Source organism: Pinus tabuliformis, chromosome 3_2 (assembly GCF_031772625.1).
Source record: "Pinus tabuliformis cultivar Carrire ecotype Pingquan chromosome 3_2, CPIR1, whole genome shotgun sequence".
In the NCBI taxonomy this organism is placed as follows: domain Eukaryota; kingdom Viridiplantae; phylum Streptophyta; class Pinopsida; order Pinales; family Pinaceae; genus Pinus; species Pinus tabuliformis.
In genome coordinates this window covers 798,953,155-798,971,037 of record NC_142302.1, presented here as the reverse complement: position 1 = coordinate 798,971,037, position 17,883 = coordinate 798,953,155, and the positions used below count along the sequence as shown (strand labels likewise).

General features: G+C 33.7%; 1 pseudogene; it reads right to left on the bottom strand.

The window, feature by feature from the left end:
- Positions 1-13,597: 13,597 nt before the first annotated feature.
- On the bottom strand, positions 13,598-14,962 carry LOC149183003 (zinc-finger homeodomain protein 2 pseudogene; annotated as a pseudogene).
- Positions 14,963-17,883: the final 2,921 nt, after the last annotated feature.

Genomic DNA, 17,883 nt, shown 5'->3' with positions numbered 1-17,883 from the left:
ATGGATGAAATTGTGTCCGTACAAGTTATAGATCCATCCCAGTAGTTAGCATGGAGTAGACAAGGTGAGTAGTGTTGTTGATCGCATGGTAGGGAATTCAGCATCATATATTTCATTGTGCGCACGCATGTGATCCCCCCCATTTGGCACACCCACGAAGGCGAAGACAAGAAGCAAGTCCAAGTGGAGTTGAACATGTATTTTGACAAGTTGATGTGCACGACCACCAGCACATGCTTGGAGATCAACGCAGACACTATGCATCAACATGTTGTCGGTCTGGTCGCACCCAGGATGACCATGCGTATGCTATCAGACGAGTTGGATGGAGGATCCATATCAATGTACCAGGATGCAACTGAGGCAAGAGTTTGCTTTAGCAAGATGTCACCATTGAGCACACGGACACTATAACAGATGTCCAAGCTTGGCATCATCTCACCACCTTCCACCATCACAAGGATGTCAAAGAGTTGGTCTCACCACAATGGGTTGAGTGTCAATGATGTCTTTCATGGCTTGCTCAAGCCATTTTGTCTCACATGGGCACATGTGCATTGTAATGTAACGTCTAGTCAAGTGGAAGTTCAAGTGTCGATAGTTCAATGTAATAGTCATAGAGTAGTTGAAGAGTCATGAGGATAGATGAACAGTCACAAATGGGAATGTCAAGGGTCACCCGATCCTCTGTTATAAATAGTCCCTCATAACTCATTGTAAAGGCTTTTGGTTAGCCAAGATTTCGATAGGACTATCTTAGAGAGAGCTTGGACAGTATTGTAACGAGCCTTGGCTTATCCACTATGCAGAGCTAATATATCTCTTTGGAGGAGCACGCGGTAGTGACTATAACGTTCCGCTATCGGAACTAGTGGTTGGACATGGATGTATTGTATGACTGGAACTTACACTTCTTAATATAACAGAACCATCACGTTTCATGCATATGTCATATAGAATTTTAGCTATATTTCTTACTCTAAATGATATATGTATATGTTTGCTTACGCATGCATGTGTAGCTATTTTCTTTATATGTATGTATGAATCTTACTGAAATGTGTTGTTGGTTTAACCATCACTTTGGATTGCTAGCTCATTTTCCTTCCATGTTGTGATGTATCTCTGCTCATGTGTTCCCTTCTCAAATTCATGCTATCACAGGTTTCCAAGGAGCACATTCACCTTACCCTTCGTGTCTTAGAACCACTCATGCACCTTCATTGACTTACTGCATTTGTCACACCCTTGCTACCAACAGGGACATCTTACTTGCCTCTATGCAAAACCGTGGTCAAGGCAATACAATACAACCCACTGTTGGGACTCCTACACCACACTGTCTGAGGTCTAATTGGGACTTCTTACCGAGGAAATCCCATGGCATGTTGGCGTGTCCAGCACCATCAACACTACCCCAATTCTTTGGGCCTCCCCTGGTAACAATCTTGATATTTGGTTGAAAGGCCAAGTTGGGATTTCTAGGTTCATCATTAATTATATTTTCAACTCTTTGTCAATTATGCTCTTTCCATTGAGAAATTAGTTCAAGAAAATCCTCTATAGCATGAGTGTTTACCCAACAACAAGAGCACTAGGGCCTCCTTGGTAATGGACAGTCACAGGAAACATGTCCTTCTTGGTCACAGTTATAACATTGAATTGGACCTCTTCCTCCAATTCTCCCTCCTCTCTACCCTATGCCTCCTCATCCTTGAGGAGCTTCATTCACCTGGAATACAATGAAATCAAGGTGATCGACCAGGGCATCTAGATCCCTGCACTGCTTTGTGTGGTGAGTTAGAAACAAAAAAGACTCACAAAACATATTGTTTGGAACATTAGAGTACTTCTAAAAAATAGGACAAAGACGAGGTGGATGACCATAAGTGTGGCAAATCTCAGAATATTCAACAAAAGATGTACCTTAATGACTAGGAAATGTGTGATATTGGTTATGTCCTTAATGCAAAGCATTCAAAGAGACTTGCATGACTCCAGCAGTAGGTCCTTTTAGTGGTGGAGGTGGCCCCATAGGCACAATAGAAGGTCCTATATTCCACAACCATGGTATTTCAGCAGCATGGTGCCCTTCAACATGATAGATGGTGCACCAAACATAGGGATGTGAAGGTCATGCAAGATGCATATATTTAAACCTTTCTGTCAAATCTACAACCTGATGTTGTAAACCAATAATAGTAGGATCACTAGATGTAGCACCTCCTTGTACTCATGAGGATATTCAGCCATTGTCTCAATCTTCATAGCTTGTTCTAGTGCATCTTGTAAAGTTTCTATCTTTTGTTGCATCATAGGAGTTATAGTTAACAACAATAGTGCTTTAATAAACCAATCCCTTTGATTATGAGGATCAATAGGATAACTCAACTTTCCAATTTCATATTTAAATCATTGTATGCACTCCCATTCTCTCTCACCCTCATGTTGTTTAATATCCCATAACTCTACTAAGCCCCATTAGTATGTATGATAGAGCTTGAATTTTGTAATAAAATCTCCTTTAATCACATCAAGAGTTGGACATGGATACAAATGAGGCCACTTAATGAACCATCTGAGTGTGCGGTCCCTCAAAGTCGTATGAAATTCAATGATCTTAGTGGCATCCAGAGTCTGTCCAGCCCTCCAAATGGCTTCACATAAATACCAATGTTTTTCAATGTCTTCGTCTCCTCGGTCCGAAAATTTCGGATACCAAGTAAATGATCCTTCTATATTCCCAGCCATTCCAAATTGACTAGGTGGAACCAATATATAACCTTGCAGACCAGGTTGCAAAGAAACTGATGAAATTATCTGAAAGCTACCACAAAAACTACTATAACTACCAGTTGCGTACTCGTTATGAACCTTCTGAAACTTTAGAGTCTTAACTAAATTTGAAACAAAACAAGCATAATTCTAATAAAGTATTGGGGGGGTTAGGGAGAGAACTACCCTTGCTATTAGACTGCGGACTATTACCCAAGGGGAATGAGTCATCTTCATAAAACAATATATGAATCAAAAAATGCATTTCATCGTCTGGAGGAGTACTCTGATCTATTGTTGTAATTGGTTGTCTAGGTACGTCTGGTGTCCTAATTCCTTCTGACTCCTAGTGGGATCCATTGCTTCCATTCATCCTTTCTACTACCCTACTTCCAAATCCTACTATTTCGCGAAAGTTACTCCACTACCTATTTATGTACCTCGCAACTCAAGGTTGATTTCTCCTTCTATCCACAACCTCAAATTAATCAACACCTCTCCTAATTGGTGTAATTTTCTTTGAATCCTCCTAATTTCCCGCAACTTCTTCTCCCACCATTATTCATCTGACTTTTTGTCTTCTTTCTATCGTAAAGTCTCGATATCTCCACGACTCTTCCCTGCTCATTGCAACTTTTCATCATCCTCTACAACTAAACAACATCTCTCCCTTAAACCTTACCCCCAATACCTTGGGTTTTAAGATACCATATTATTCACTTGGAACAACAACAGGTTTTCTTCAACCATGAGAATTTTGATCCACAAAGGGATTTATTTCAAAAACCTACCCCGCAACCTGTACTTGAATATTGCTTCAGTTTTGGAGAAGGATTGATGATTCTCCACAACAAATTCAATGACATAACCCTCTAAAGTTGCTTGGACCCAAAATTCAACATCTTTGGTCAATTCAGTATTGAGTCAAAGCAAAGAAGCTAGAAAGGAAATAGTCCATGTTCTGTGAATTCAAAGGAGGTTCCTAGTTCTTGTCTTGATTTGTAGTTTTCTCAACCAATTATATAATTCCCCAGGAAACTTGCACCAGAAAATATCATATTGATCACCTGCAGGTTCCACATATAAGCTTTCCTCCTTAACTCACTCCAAGTTTTTTTGTCTTGGTCGAGCTTGCTGGAGGATAAATGAATCGAGCTTCCCGTACCACCATTCTTGAATTTCACCTTTAAGAATCCTTGACACCATGATCTAGACCCCCTTAGAAAACTCAGGTCCCGACAATGGAGCCATTTGTTGGCGCAAAATTTTATTTAGTAGACCCAAGGTTCAACCACTAGTTTCCAACAAAAGACTCCATTGTAATCTAGTGCAACGTCGACTTTTTCATTCCTTTGCAAGGGAGAAACATCTCATCAAAGGCATGTCGAGATGTTTAAATATAATTGGAAAGGAGAGATAGTGTCAAGGCATGTGTCACCACATACATTGGTTATTATTAAGGCATATATTCTCGGAAACTAAACATCTTGCGCATATTAAATAGAAATTGAGTAAATGGAAATAGAGAAACACAAAAAAATTAAAGTATGGCATACAAATCCTTATACATTCCACAAACTCAAAATGAACCCCACAACACCTTCTTTATATTATCAAAAGGGACCATTACATTACAGATCTGTAGGGATACACAAGATCTTTCATAATAAGATATAACTAAGACATAACCAAATCAAATTATAGTCAACCACAAGAGTAATGCTCCAAGGTTCATTCCAGCAGCATTTTGGCATAGGTTCAGTCTCTCTCCCTCATCTCTTTACATGTAGCCTTATATAATTTTTCTTCTCCGATCCAATCCACTCTCACTTGATCTGGTCCACTTTGATCCCTTTGATGGAATCCATGTGATTTTTTCCATATCTTCTTGATCCTCAAATCCAGTCTGTAGATCCTTCTTTTGTGGCTTTAGAAAGTCCCGAGATAATTGATTCCTTTTTTTGATCGACACTTCCTTATTTTTTATATCGCTTTCTGACTTGTTTGACCATCTTTATTTTTTGCTCCTATTAATCATTTTGGTACCCTTTTCTGTCAAAAATTAATCAAATTTTACCAAAAATGAAGGACCCAACACAGTTAACATTAAAATTCTTCTTGTGTCGTGTCAAGTCTTGAATGGTATTGCTTCTCATCTTGGCACGTTGGCGCTGGGCATGGTGGCGTGGCAAGAGCCATGTGAGCCTATGAGAGACATGGCTCAGCCATGTATACCACATGGCATTGTGTGCTAATGTGACATGGTTTAATAAGAAGAACTTTAAATGGGAATAACTTTCAATATTGGAAGTCAGATTGATATAAAAAAATATATATCATCAGAAATCTCTCAATGAGTTGGAAGAGATGGTAACATTTGTTTTAGGTTTCAAGGAATTTAGTAAACAAGAATTTTTTTGACCCCATATTCATAATAGACATTAGAGATTGGGTTAGTTTTCATGTAACACCTTCCACTTCTTGAAAATAACCCAAGGGGGTTGAATGGTGTGTTACATCGACCCAACTTACATATTAAATAAAAAGTTTAGTCAACTATTCCAACTTAAGGGTATATCCAACTAAGTCAGCTAGTCCTTCCAACATATGTGAAAGTATATTAACAAGATATTCAAAATTCATGGATGAAGATGGTAAGATCTTTTGCAGATATGATTTCAAGTTTAATAGAAAAAGATAAAAGGACCCAAAATATTATGTCTTGGGAAAATAAAGAAAGAATGCATACAATATATTTATTGCATCTAATCTATATGGTTATATTATAGAGGAAGAGCTGGGGAAATGCCTAGCTATGTTAGGGCCTATTAGGTATTGGATATAAATATTCTATGCTACAAGAGAATATTTAGAATAAGTACATAAAATACCTATATAGAGAGAAAATATAGGAAAATCCTGACTAGTGTAGCTATATATTATGTACATCTAAGTAGGAATAACTTGAATAAGAGGTATAGAACAAACCAACAAATGAAGAATGCCATCAGCATACATAGGAATTCAAGGCAAGTTCCTTAACCCTAAATACAGAGAGGAAAATTAAATAATGATGGTTTCAATGCATAATTGGGAACAAGAAAGTGATGGATGTTGATATGGTAAATAAAATATACCAAGGAAAAAGAGAACAAGGACCTCATGAGGTGATTAAAGTGTGAGTCATGAGATGTGTGAATCATCTCTATGAGAAATTGAATAAGGGTTTGAAAGCCAATTATGAACCAACAACTTTTTTTGAAGAATTTAGAGAAGTACATCCAATTGTAATATTAGAGTGAACAACTGAAATATGGTACGAAGTGTAAAAAGAGTTCAATGGAAGAAATCATGAACTTTCATTTAATTTAAAGATGTCAATGGATAAATAAAGTATTCCATGGTGTGTATATTGGTCTTGGTGGAAAAACTTTGATTTCGGTGTCCATTGAAGTGAATAAGAATTTCAAATTTGAACAAAGTTCATGTACAAATAAATGTAATGGAAAAATATGTCATAAAGTAGATGTTTACCTTGTTTGGGATATATCACAACACTAGGGAAATGATTGCAATAACGAATGATAATTGTTACGCATGTAGAGAATGCTAAGTGCATTCCAAATGTATAAATCACTGAACAAACTAAAGAAGAACATAAGAAGTGTAGTGATTTCCAAAACGGAAATATTTAGGAAGCGCGTGAAAATGAAAATATATTTATGCTTGGCACTATTTTCAAAAGATATGGAATTTGAAAAGAGGCCATATGAATATGGAAGGTAATTAATTACAATGTTATAATGATGGAATGTATAATTGAAGTTATAGTTGGGTGCAAATTAGAATGGACTTTAGAGAAGTTTGTATGATGTTGAAATGACACAGAGTTTAGCATTATAGTGTGTTGGAAAGTTCAAACAAAGTTCAATTGGGTAAAATTGACCTAGAAAATATAACAAGTGTTGAAGGCACAATGTCACTATGATATATTGGTTAGAGATGTGGATTTGAAAAGTTGGACTTCACTAGAAAGTGCTCAAAAAATGGAACAACAAAGCATATAGGATCAAAGTGAGAGCAGAAAATGCTACAATAATCCAATGGTATTTGAGGATAGCTACATATAACACAAGAAGCCATAAAATCCTACAAGAAATTACAGGGTGTTGATGCAGTTCTTGCAATAGGAATGATGAGCATGGCTAGTAAGGCAACTATGTTAATGAGGGAGAATTTCTTAATTCATCTCTTGCTAATTCGATATATATCTTAATATTGAAACAATTGTTATATGTTAAGAATTTTAAAGCATAGAAATACTAGAACTGCATGTGATTAGATAGTTAGCATTTTCACTAGTAGGTATGTTGAGAGTGAATATTTAGCGCACACAAACACACACACACACATATAAAATCTTTAGTGCATATAGAAATGGTTTGGAATACATATAACAAACTTAGAGTAGTCTTCTATTATTTATGAAATAAATATGGTGTGATGATTAAATATGTTTAATGATGGATTATGTGTCCATAAAAAGGGTCGATTACATGATCAAACATGTTGATGATGTTGTTGTATATAATAGTCGACCTTATGAAGAAATGATGCAGATAGTAAAATGTGATCAAGAGGTTGGTGAAAGGTGCCTTTAAACCTTCATTAAGCAACAATCAATTAGCTATCATCCAATCAATTGATGGAATCCAAACATGTATATATTTAATATGTTTATGTTGAAAAAAATCTCAAGGGAATTTGGATAAGAATTCCCTTAGTCAAAGTTTGCTACGTAATTGATATGACTACATAATTTGAATGCATTATTAAGTATGATACTCCATTTGGCATGGTAAAACTTGAAAGGCATTGGATATATATATACATACACACAATCTTTGAATGCATTCATATGAAATACATGGCATGCCATGTTGTGTTGGTTATGATTAATGAGCAAGGTAGGTTAAGAGTTATACTCTTGCTATAGAAGTGAATGCAAATAGAGCTAGTCATGCATGAAGACATAATTTTGTTGAATATGGAAAAGTTATGGAATTACAAAATTGTCCAATGGTCTCCATGCTTGTATTGGTGTCCTAAATTATAACCTTTTTTCCAACATTAAAAGCCACCTAGAGGGGAAGAGTTCTCGGGAGACTATAGAGTAGAGAAAGAAAATACCTTCTAGTACACCTAAGGGGCTATTTAATGGAGAAGAGGTATATCCATGGTGTTGTATTGGGCTAAAGAAAAAGGTGTCTAGATGTTGATCAAGTGTTGGAGGCAATTGGATGATGTGTTGATATGTTCGCTAAACTTTCTAACTCATTAGGTGGAATACATGACAGAGAAATATAATATTCTTGAGGCAACTGGATGATGTGTTAATATGTTTGCCAAACTTTCTAACTCATTATGGTGGAATACATGACAGAGAAATATAATATTCTTGAATCAATGTAAGGTTGCATTTAGTGGATGTGCTTGAGTAAATCGTAAAATTGCATTGTAAGTTGTGGATATGCACACATACATGGAATATATGATTGAATGTATTATTTGAAGGCATTGCATGAATGCATGCTTAAGTTATATTAAATTCCATATGTCATATCTTCTTTCAAATTAATATGTGAACAACTAAATAATTGTGGTACAATGTCATCAAGTTGCATACAACATTGGTAGTTGTATGTGATAACATCGATGAATTATATGGTTGGAGCTATAAGTGGCTTTGAAGTTTTTAACTCATGGTGCTCATAGGGATTATGTTCACATACAACATCTAGTTGGTGGTACATCATACAAAATGCATGGTTATGATGATGACGTCTATCCTCACCTAAAATTAACAAGTGCTTATTATTTCAGGCATAAATATAAACACATAGCATATAATATATATCACATTCCCATTTATTTATCAAGTCAAAATTTAGGTATTAAAAAATGTAAAATGGATTTTAAGTGATACAACACTACATACAAAGATGATAAGAATGTGGGCAACACCTCTTACATTCCATTACCATGTTCACTGGTCTTTTTAAAAACATGTTAATGTTGTTAAAATAACCATCCATTATGACAACAAATTTACAAACTTTTATAAAATTATTAAGACATTATATTTGCTTCCAACTATGACCTAAGGAGAAAAATCAATTTCAAACATTAGTGTTGTTTGATGATCCTTAATTCAAAGTACATAAAAAGACTTTTCTAAAGATTGGGAATGGATATAAACAAAATGACATGTGGTACACATGGTTATGAATCTATTTTCTTTATAAGGCTCACCAAGAGAAACAAGAGAGAGTTTCTACACGAGTTTTAAATGCTTTATTTCATCATGTGTATGACATGCAACCCTTCACAAAACCAAAATTTAGGTACAAGGAGATTTTCATAATAAAGCTAAAGTCCAAGGGTTAATTAGACCAAACTTTGGGTGGAAGGGGTTGTTATCATAGCACTAAACATCAACAGTTGATTATGTAGTGTATAATCTTCTCATATTCATACCTATCAAATCTTGATTGTCATAGAACTTGGGTTTTATTGGAATGGAATGGAATGAAATTAGAAAAATAACTTTACTGGGAAATTATATATGTATATTTCCAATCAATTTTCCTTCTAATTCTCACCAAAATTTCTTTAGAATTGTGCAATTTTTCTCTACATTAATAATTTACTATTTATAGTAAGCTAGGTTATTTCTTAATTCACAACTTAAGAATATCTAAGCTTTCAAATCACCCAAGTACCACACCTACCCTTGAAATGGCTGAATTTTTTGTGTCTATAGGTTTTCGAATGCACAACTTTCACACAGAAAATGTATTTAATAAAACTCCATGTCACCAACTATTCTACATCTTGTGGGTTATTTACATTATATTCTTACAATAAATCTGAATTAGATTTTCTTTGAAATTCTAGAACCTTAATATCTCTATTAACGTTACATTAGACATTATAAAAAAAATTAATCTTAACTCAAAAGTATACAATTTGTTATCTTTAATCTTGTTACCTTAATTTTCCCATTTATATGGTAACATTCTAAAATATTTTAAACTTCTTTTACACCACAGAAAATCTCATTTCAAACTTCTTGTACACAACATGAAAGAAAAAGTATCTATTACTCTTGATTTTACCTTTCATTTTTTTGTAATATTACTTACCTTATAAATTATTTTGAACTCATACTATATAATCTAATCTTATTATGTTGAGACCATAACATTTAGATTGCAATGTTATTTAACTCATAAATTATTTTTGAACTTTTTCTATACAACTTTATTAAGTTTTTATAATATTATTTAATTTATAAATTATTTTGAACTCTTTCTATATAATCTAATCTTATTATCTATATAATCTAATCTTATTATGTTGACACCATAACTTTTAGATTGTAATGTTATTTAACTTATAAATTATTTTTCATTTTTTTCTATATAACCTTATTAAGTTGAGATTATAAGTATTGGCCTTCACAAAAGAGAGATTATTTCCTTAATTTAATATGTTACCTTAATAATATAAATTGTTACTTTTGATATCATTTTTTATATTATAGAGTTATAGCTTTGTTGAGAATAACCACTTTGCATTATTTAGAATAAAGTTGTATAATTCACATTATTACTTGAAAATCTCTCTATATGTCTTTAAAAATTTATAAAACTTTACATTAAATTAATTAGATAATCAACACAATGTCATGATAGTCCACCGGGTTTTGGATAGAGAGTGATCGGGTACTCTATTAAGGCACTCCTTGATGTGAGGCCACCAGTTCAAATCCTCACAATGTGGGTGATATATTAGATATGATGATGATGTAGTCCCACCAAGCTTACAAAAAGAACACAATGTCATTATATATTTTATAAATTTTATTGACACATTTTAATGATAAAAACATCTAATTTCATAATATTTTTTTTTAATATTGGAAAGACCTATTATAACATAGTAGTCAAACCAATAGCTAAAATAGCCATTTGCTGCTACCCAAGAATGCAAACTCACTAATCAATATTCATCAACATTATTCAAAAGAAAACCATACCACCTAAACATGCAAACTCATCAATACTCATCAACATTATTCAAAAGAATACAACGCCACTTAAACATGCAAACTCATCAATACTCATCAACATTGTTCAAAAGAAAACATCGCCACCTAAACTGAATCTTAAGTTGTCCAAAAAAAACAAAAAAAAAACAAGCTTTCACCTTTACCAATTTCATAATACCTTAAACATAAATTAATATACAAACTTTAATAAATATATTTAAAACAAATATAATAAAAATAAAAATATTTTATTTAAATTAAATTATAAAACATATATATATATAACACCCCAAAAAAAAAAAAAAAAACAAATAATTCACCTTGTGATGTATACTCCCGATCTCATACATTGTCAAATTCATATTTCTTAATAACTAAGAGTTTGGGCAATGCAATGTATCTTTATATGTACTATTATGCTGTGAGGTAGAAGTTAAGATTGGCTTTTGAATTTAATAATAGAGTGATCATAACATGCAACCTTTTTCACATCAACATAATTTCCTTCCCTTTCAAGATTATATCCAAGGAGGATGAACCTTTAATTTCAAGTATGAATAATATATTGTACAGTAGCCTAAGAATTTCATGTCTCCTTCAATATGGTTGGTCAGGGAAAATAACGAATATGATTGATCATAAAAATTAACTAACCCTTTTACAAGACCGTCATCGCTATAATGACTATTTAGAGTTTGAAAAATAAGGTTTTGTTTAGTAACATGCTTATTCTCCATTTGGCATAGTCAATTGAAATAATGACTCTCATTCCTGACTTTTACAAAGAAATCCCTTTGTCAAAGTTTTGGCATAATGACTGTCATTCTTAACTTTTACCAAAGAAATCCCTCATCTAAATTATCATTACATATGTACATGTAGTGCATGATTTGGTTTTCCATAATTGGAAAAAGACTTATTACCCTACTTCACTGATCTCTAAAGCTGCACAGGGTTCTCTGCCCTCCACCCATCAATGAAGTAAACATATGCAAGAGGAGAAAACATCTTTGCTATATGAAAATAAAAAAGATAGGACCTAACAAGAAAGGTACCAACCACAATTGAGATACTAAGTTTGTCTTTATAAATATGAAAATAAAAAGATAGGACCTAACAAGAAAGGTACCAACCACCACCAAGGAACATATACTTTTGACTATACAACTTAAATAATGCTACGAGAACACCTGGATAACATGAAAATATTTGTAACTAATGTGTAAATTATATATAATCCTAAGAGAACACCTGGATAACATGAATATTTATAAATAATGTGATAAATTGGATATTTAATTGTAAGCTCAAAGTTGAATAATCCAAATAAACCATTTAGTCTTTAAAAATAAATATATAACAAAATATAGATATAATATTAGTTTAAATATAAATATATTACTAAATAAAAATATAATTTTAACAAAATAGTTACTGGGGATTTCACTGTTCATCAAATAAAAGTGTGCTATATTTACCGATCAAAGTTCAACCTAGGTTTTTAACTTCCTCCAATTAAAAAAAATGGCCATGGCTGTCTACTAGCCAAATGTAGTGGACTTGCTGGTCCCATACTCCCCTGAATTGGGGACACTCATAATAAACACAATTTCTCAAAATTTCACAAATTAATAACCAAAATAAGTTCAGTATGCATAAGCATGCATATGATTTAAAACTTCATAACCAATGTCAGTTCTGCATGGTACAAGCATCATATAATTTAAAACTTCATAACCAATGTCAGTCCTGCATGGTACAAGCATCATATAATTTAAGACTTCTAACTGCTTACCATGATGATTTCCTAGTGCCACTAGGAGAGGAAAGAACACAAAAGACTTGACACTCAAATTTTACAACACAAATCATATAATTTTAGAACTTTTTCAGACTTCACATCTGCTTAACACTTAAATTTTACACAACACACCATATACTTTAAAAAAAAAATACACTTCACATGTGCTTACCATGATCTCCCAGTGCCAATCTTTAGTACAAGGGCAGAAGAGGCTTAACACTTAAAATTTTATACCACACTTACATTACAACATATAACGTTATGCCTTATTCCTACAAACAAGATCAACATAGTCCACAGATTCTTATTTGAACGGTGCAGATGATGTTAAAAATTTAGGAGAAATAACTGCACCGCCTTACAAAACTATTACAGAACTTGATAAAAAGCCTCACTTGCAAACAAAAGAGAAAACTGCCAAGGGTTTTGCTTCAGAAATGGTTTGTTTCATGTTTCAACTGTAACTGATCTATTTGCAGTAAGGGTTTGCGTCGTGAATTTGTTGTCAATCTGATCTGTTTACACAGTAAGGGTAAGCGTTGCGAATGATTTTGCACAGATCGTGAAGACACTAACCCAGAGAAATGTAGAAATCCATCAAATAGGTAGCAGGAGATCCATCGAAAGGGATGGTTAGGTTAGGGTAGGGGAGGCGAAGTAATATTAAAATTTGTGAAATATTGATGGTAAGTATCCTATTTAATTAAAGGGGTCATTGGCCTGATCGCAAGCGGTCATATCACCGCCTCACTGAGAACCAAAGCTAGTACCCCGTGCATTACAAAAGGACTGCAGATTTTCTGAATCAAGCCAACAGAATGCATCACTGTAAAATCTGGAAATGTGTGTAGAATGGTACTCAGAAATCAGAATCCTCTACCCATATGAAATATCCAGACACCATATTGAAAGTGAGTGATAGTGACAGGCATGAATTTCTAAAGGTTATGTGAAAACTCATTATCCCAGACTACACATTGGAAGAGAGTCACAGGAATACAATGTCCGGTAGCAGAATTATAACTTATGCAGAAAGGAAACATACAAATAATTTTGAAAGAGATACTGAATCTGTTGGAACAAGGAAAAAAAAATAGCAAGTGTCTTAGTATTGACATCATCCATGTCAATATATACTTTAAAAAATATATAAATTTATTGCCTGCAGGTCCAATATTTGGAAGCCTGAAGAAGCAAAACTCTGGTGAGAAGTTGGGGCGAAATAACAGAGCTTACTGAAAATTTTTATGGGGTTGAGTTATTGCTGCTGCTATTAGCCGCGGCCGTATTGTCGTTATTGTGGTTGTTGTTGTCAGCGTGGGGCTTGGTGGCCATGGCGTGTTTATTGTTGTGCATCCACACTTTGAGAACGTGTCGCCTCACGCCAACTTCTTGACAGAAGCTCTGCACGGCAGCCTCCTCGTGTTTCTGCAGTCTCCACCCCACTCTCTGCGCAAACGCCAGCATCCGCTCCTTCTGCTCGTGCGTGAACTTTGTTCTGAACCGCTTCTTCCCCGACGGCAAGTTTCCGTCCGCCTGTTCCTCGGACTCCGGCGAGGGCGCAAACGCGGGGCTGCTCCTCATGTTATTATTATTGACGGGCGCGGCGGCAATGATCTGTGGGAGAGCCCGCCCCAGAACGCCTATGGCCGGCGGTGGGAACGACAGCGGGATGAGATTCGAACCCGAGACGAGTCTCTTGTGATAGCAAACGTCGCAGGCGATTTGGGCCTCCTCGCCCTCCACTTCCCGTCTGTGGAAGTTGCGGTGGCATTCGCAGGCAGCGCATCGGAGGGACTCCGGCGTCCCCTCCTCCCCGCTGGGCATGAATTCGCCGCACCCGTCCATGACGTGTCCGCCCAGATTCGCAGCGTGGTTTTTCTGGCACTCTCTGTATCTCACCGTTTTTCTGCCTTCTGATCCTTTTTCAGGCGGTTTTCCATCCGGCGTGCTTGCGGCTGCGAGCAATCTCAGCCTGGACGAGTCGCTAATGGCCGGAACACTGGTCGATATCGGCATCGAAATCACTTCCTCTTCGCCGCCCGGTATGTCCATACTGCAAGCCCCGCTTCTCAGACTTCCCGTGCCTTTGCCAAATCTGGGGTTTTGCTCTTCATTATCAGCGTCGTAGTGGAAACCTTCTCGTGGGTGTGTCGCTCGTTTCAGAAATCCTGCTATTTATCGATTCCTTCCGTCTGCAATCCTGAACTCTTTCGCACATTTCCAGTCCAAACCTCGGGAAATTGAGAGGGCCGGGGTCAAAATATTTGTCAGCTCCCACGTTTCCGTCTTGTAACGTGCTTTACATTTTCCGTCCATCGTGAAAATTACTTTTCACTCAAAGGGCTAATATCATTAAAACATTATTCTAAATACCAAGTTACCAACAATTACAAACATTTTTTAAATTATATTTATTTATTACTGTGCACATGTAAGTCGCAAGTAGCATTACATCGCGAACCCATTTATTATAAGCGTAGTGGAGAACAGGGTTTAGGTATAAGAATTTATTAGATAATTATTGCGGTGTTTTATTAAGTTTCTAACCGTCTATTCCAATCTTAGGTTTTAATCATTTTAAAAGATAATTAATTAATTAAAATATATTTACGTTTGTTTAGTATTAGGTTCTAATGATTTTAAAAGATAATTAATTAATTAAATATTTTTTCGTTTATTATATAAATTCAGTGCGTGCGTGAAAATTGTGATAATAGTGGATGTGGTGTAAATATTGTGGGAAAAAATTATTAATAATATTATTAAGTGCCCCATTTAAAAGGTTTATTATTAAGTTTTAACAACAAAATTTATATTGGTTTATATATAATATATTTTAAAATTTAAATTTAAAAATAAAATAAATTATATTTATTTTAATTTTAAAATCTATTTAATTTAAATGTAATTAAAATATTAACATTAAAATAAATTTACAGCAAAGAAAACAAAATAAAAAATCATTGATAAATTGAATAATAAATTAAATGGAATATAAATTAAAATTTATATAATTTGTGCACGAGGTTTTGAATAGATGGTGGTCGGGTGCATTGTTACTGCATTCCTTGATGTGGGTGCTTTGTTACTGCACTTCTTGATGTGAAGTCACCATTTTAATTCTCTCCCTGATTGGTGTGATATATTGGACATGATGATGATGTCCCTGCCTGATTGGGGTAATATATTGGACATGATGATGATGTCGTTCCACCCAAACTTACAAAAAAAATGTCAAGGGGTCTCTGTTAAGTCATTGGTTCAATTGACTGTCTTGATCGGGGTGATATATTTGACATGATAATGATGTAAAGTCTCCCCCCTTAAGAACCACGAACGGATTATTCCTGGTGGCGTGGTTTTCCATGAGCTTGCATTCGGGTTAGACATGATAATGATGTAAAGTCTGCCCCTTGACCAACGTGTTATTCCAGGTGGCATGGTTTTCCTTCAGCTTGCATTCGGGTTAGACATGATAATGATGCAAAGTCTGCCCCCTTACAAACCACCAACAGTTTATTCTAGGTGGAGTGGTTTTCCATGAGCTTGCATTCGGGTTAGACATGATAATGATGTAAAGTCTGCCCCTTGACCAGCGGGTTATTCCAGGTGGCATGGTTTTCCTTCAGCTTGCATTCGGGTTAGACATGATAATGATGCAAAGTCTGCCCCCTTACAAACCGCCAACAGTTTATTCCAGGTGGCGTGGTTTTCCTTCAGCTTGCATTCTGGTTAGACATGATAATGATGTAAAGTCTGTCCCCTTACGAACCACCAACGGGTTATTCCAGGTGGTGTGGTTTTCCTTCAGCGTGCACTCAAGTTATTCCACATGATGTGGTTTTCCTGGAATAAGGCATTCAGTTTAGCAGCCAAAGATGGTTGTCCTCAGTGATTGGTTTGACAACTGAGTTATGATTAATTTTCCAGCCATAATAAAATAAAATAAAAGTCAAATAATTGGTTATATAATAAATTAAATTGAAAAATAATTTAAAAATAAAAATTATAGGCGTTCTCCAATTTAATATGGCGGAGATGTAATGTTTAGCATTTTAACTCAATCAAAATTAAATTAAATTAAAAATAAAATAAAATAAAATTTTCATAGTATTCTTAATGTGTGTTCGTTTCCTATGGTTATTTCTCATTGATATTCTTCTCTAATGTGACTTATTTAAAAGTTAATAATTTAATTAGCATATATCTATTTTAACTCCAGATATACAAGCCAAAAGAGATTAAGTCTATTTTCACTAGAAAAATCTAATATTAATGAAATTATTAATTTGTTAATTTAAAAAAATACATATAGGAAAATAAAAAATACATAAAAAAAATTATCTTTAATAATAATAATAATTCATTCATTTTTAAAATTTGAATAATTTATATTACCATTATTATAAATTAACAATACAATACACAAATAATAGTAAAAATAAAAACATATATTAAAAAATAAATATTTTTAAAAGCTTTTAAATCACCGGATTGATTTTGAATTTCATTTTTTTTTAAATTTCATTTTTTTTTCATCTTAATTGAAGTTAAAATAAATCTATGTTCATTTCTTTTTATAAACACACTAGTAAAAATAAAAACATATATTAAAAAATAAATATTTTTAAAAGCTTTTAAATCACCGGATTGATTTTGAATTTCATTTTTTTTTTCATCTTAATTGAAATTAAAATAAATCTATGTTCATTTCTTTTTATAAACACACTATATTTAACTTTACCTTGTATTGTTTTAAATATAAATATACTATAAAAATTAATTCGAATAATTAATAATATTTTTGTAAATATATGTAATTTCTAATTTTAAAATACAAAAATAATAATTAATTAAATTTATACATACAATAATACTTAGGTCACTATCAATTTGTTAAGACAATTGCTATGTACTATTCACTTTTATTCAATATTAAATATTAAACAAAACCATTTTCTTGATTTTAAAAAATATTATCTTTTAAAATATATCTCTCCTTTGATACTTAAAATTTAAAAACTATATCTCTCCCTTCACACTTAAAATTTAAAAACTATATCTATCCCTTTAACACTTAAAATTATCATATGAATTAGTTTTGTTTTTTCCTCTTTTCTAAATCATTTTCAGTAAACTTCTCTAAATCTGTAAGAAATTTAAAGACCCTTTCTTCTTTTATATATTT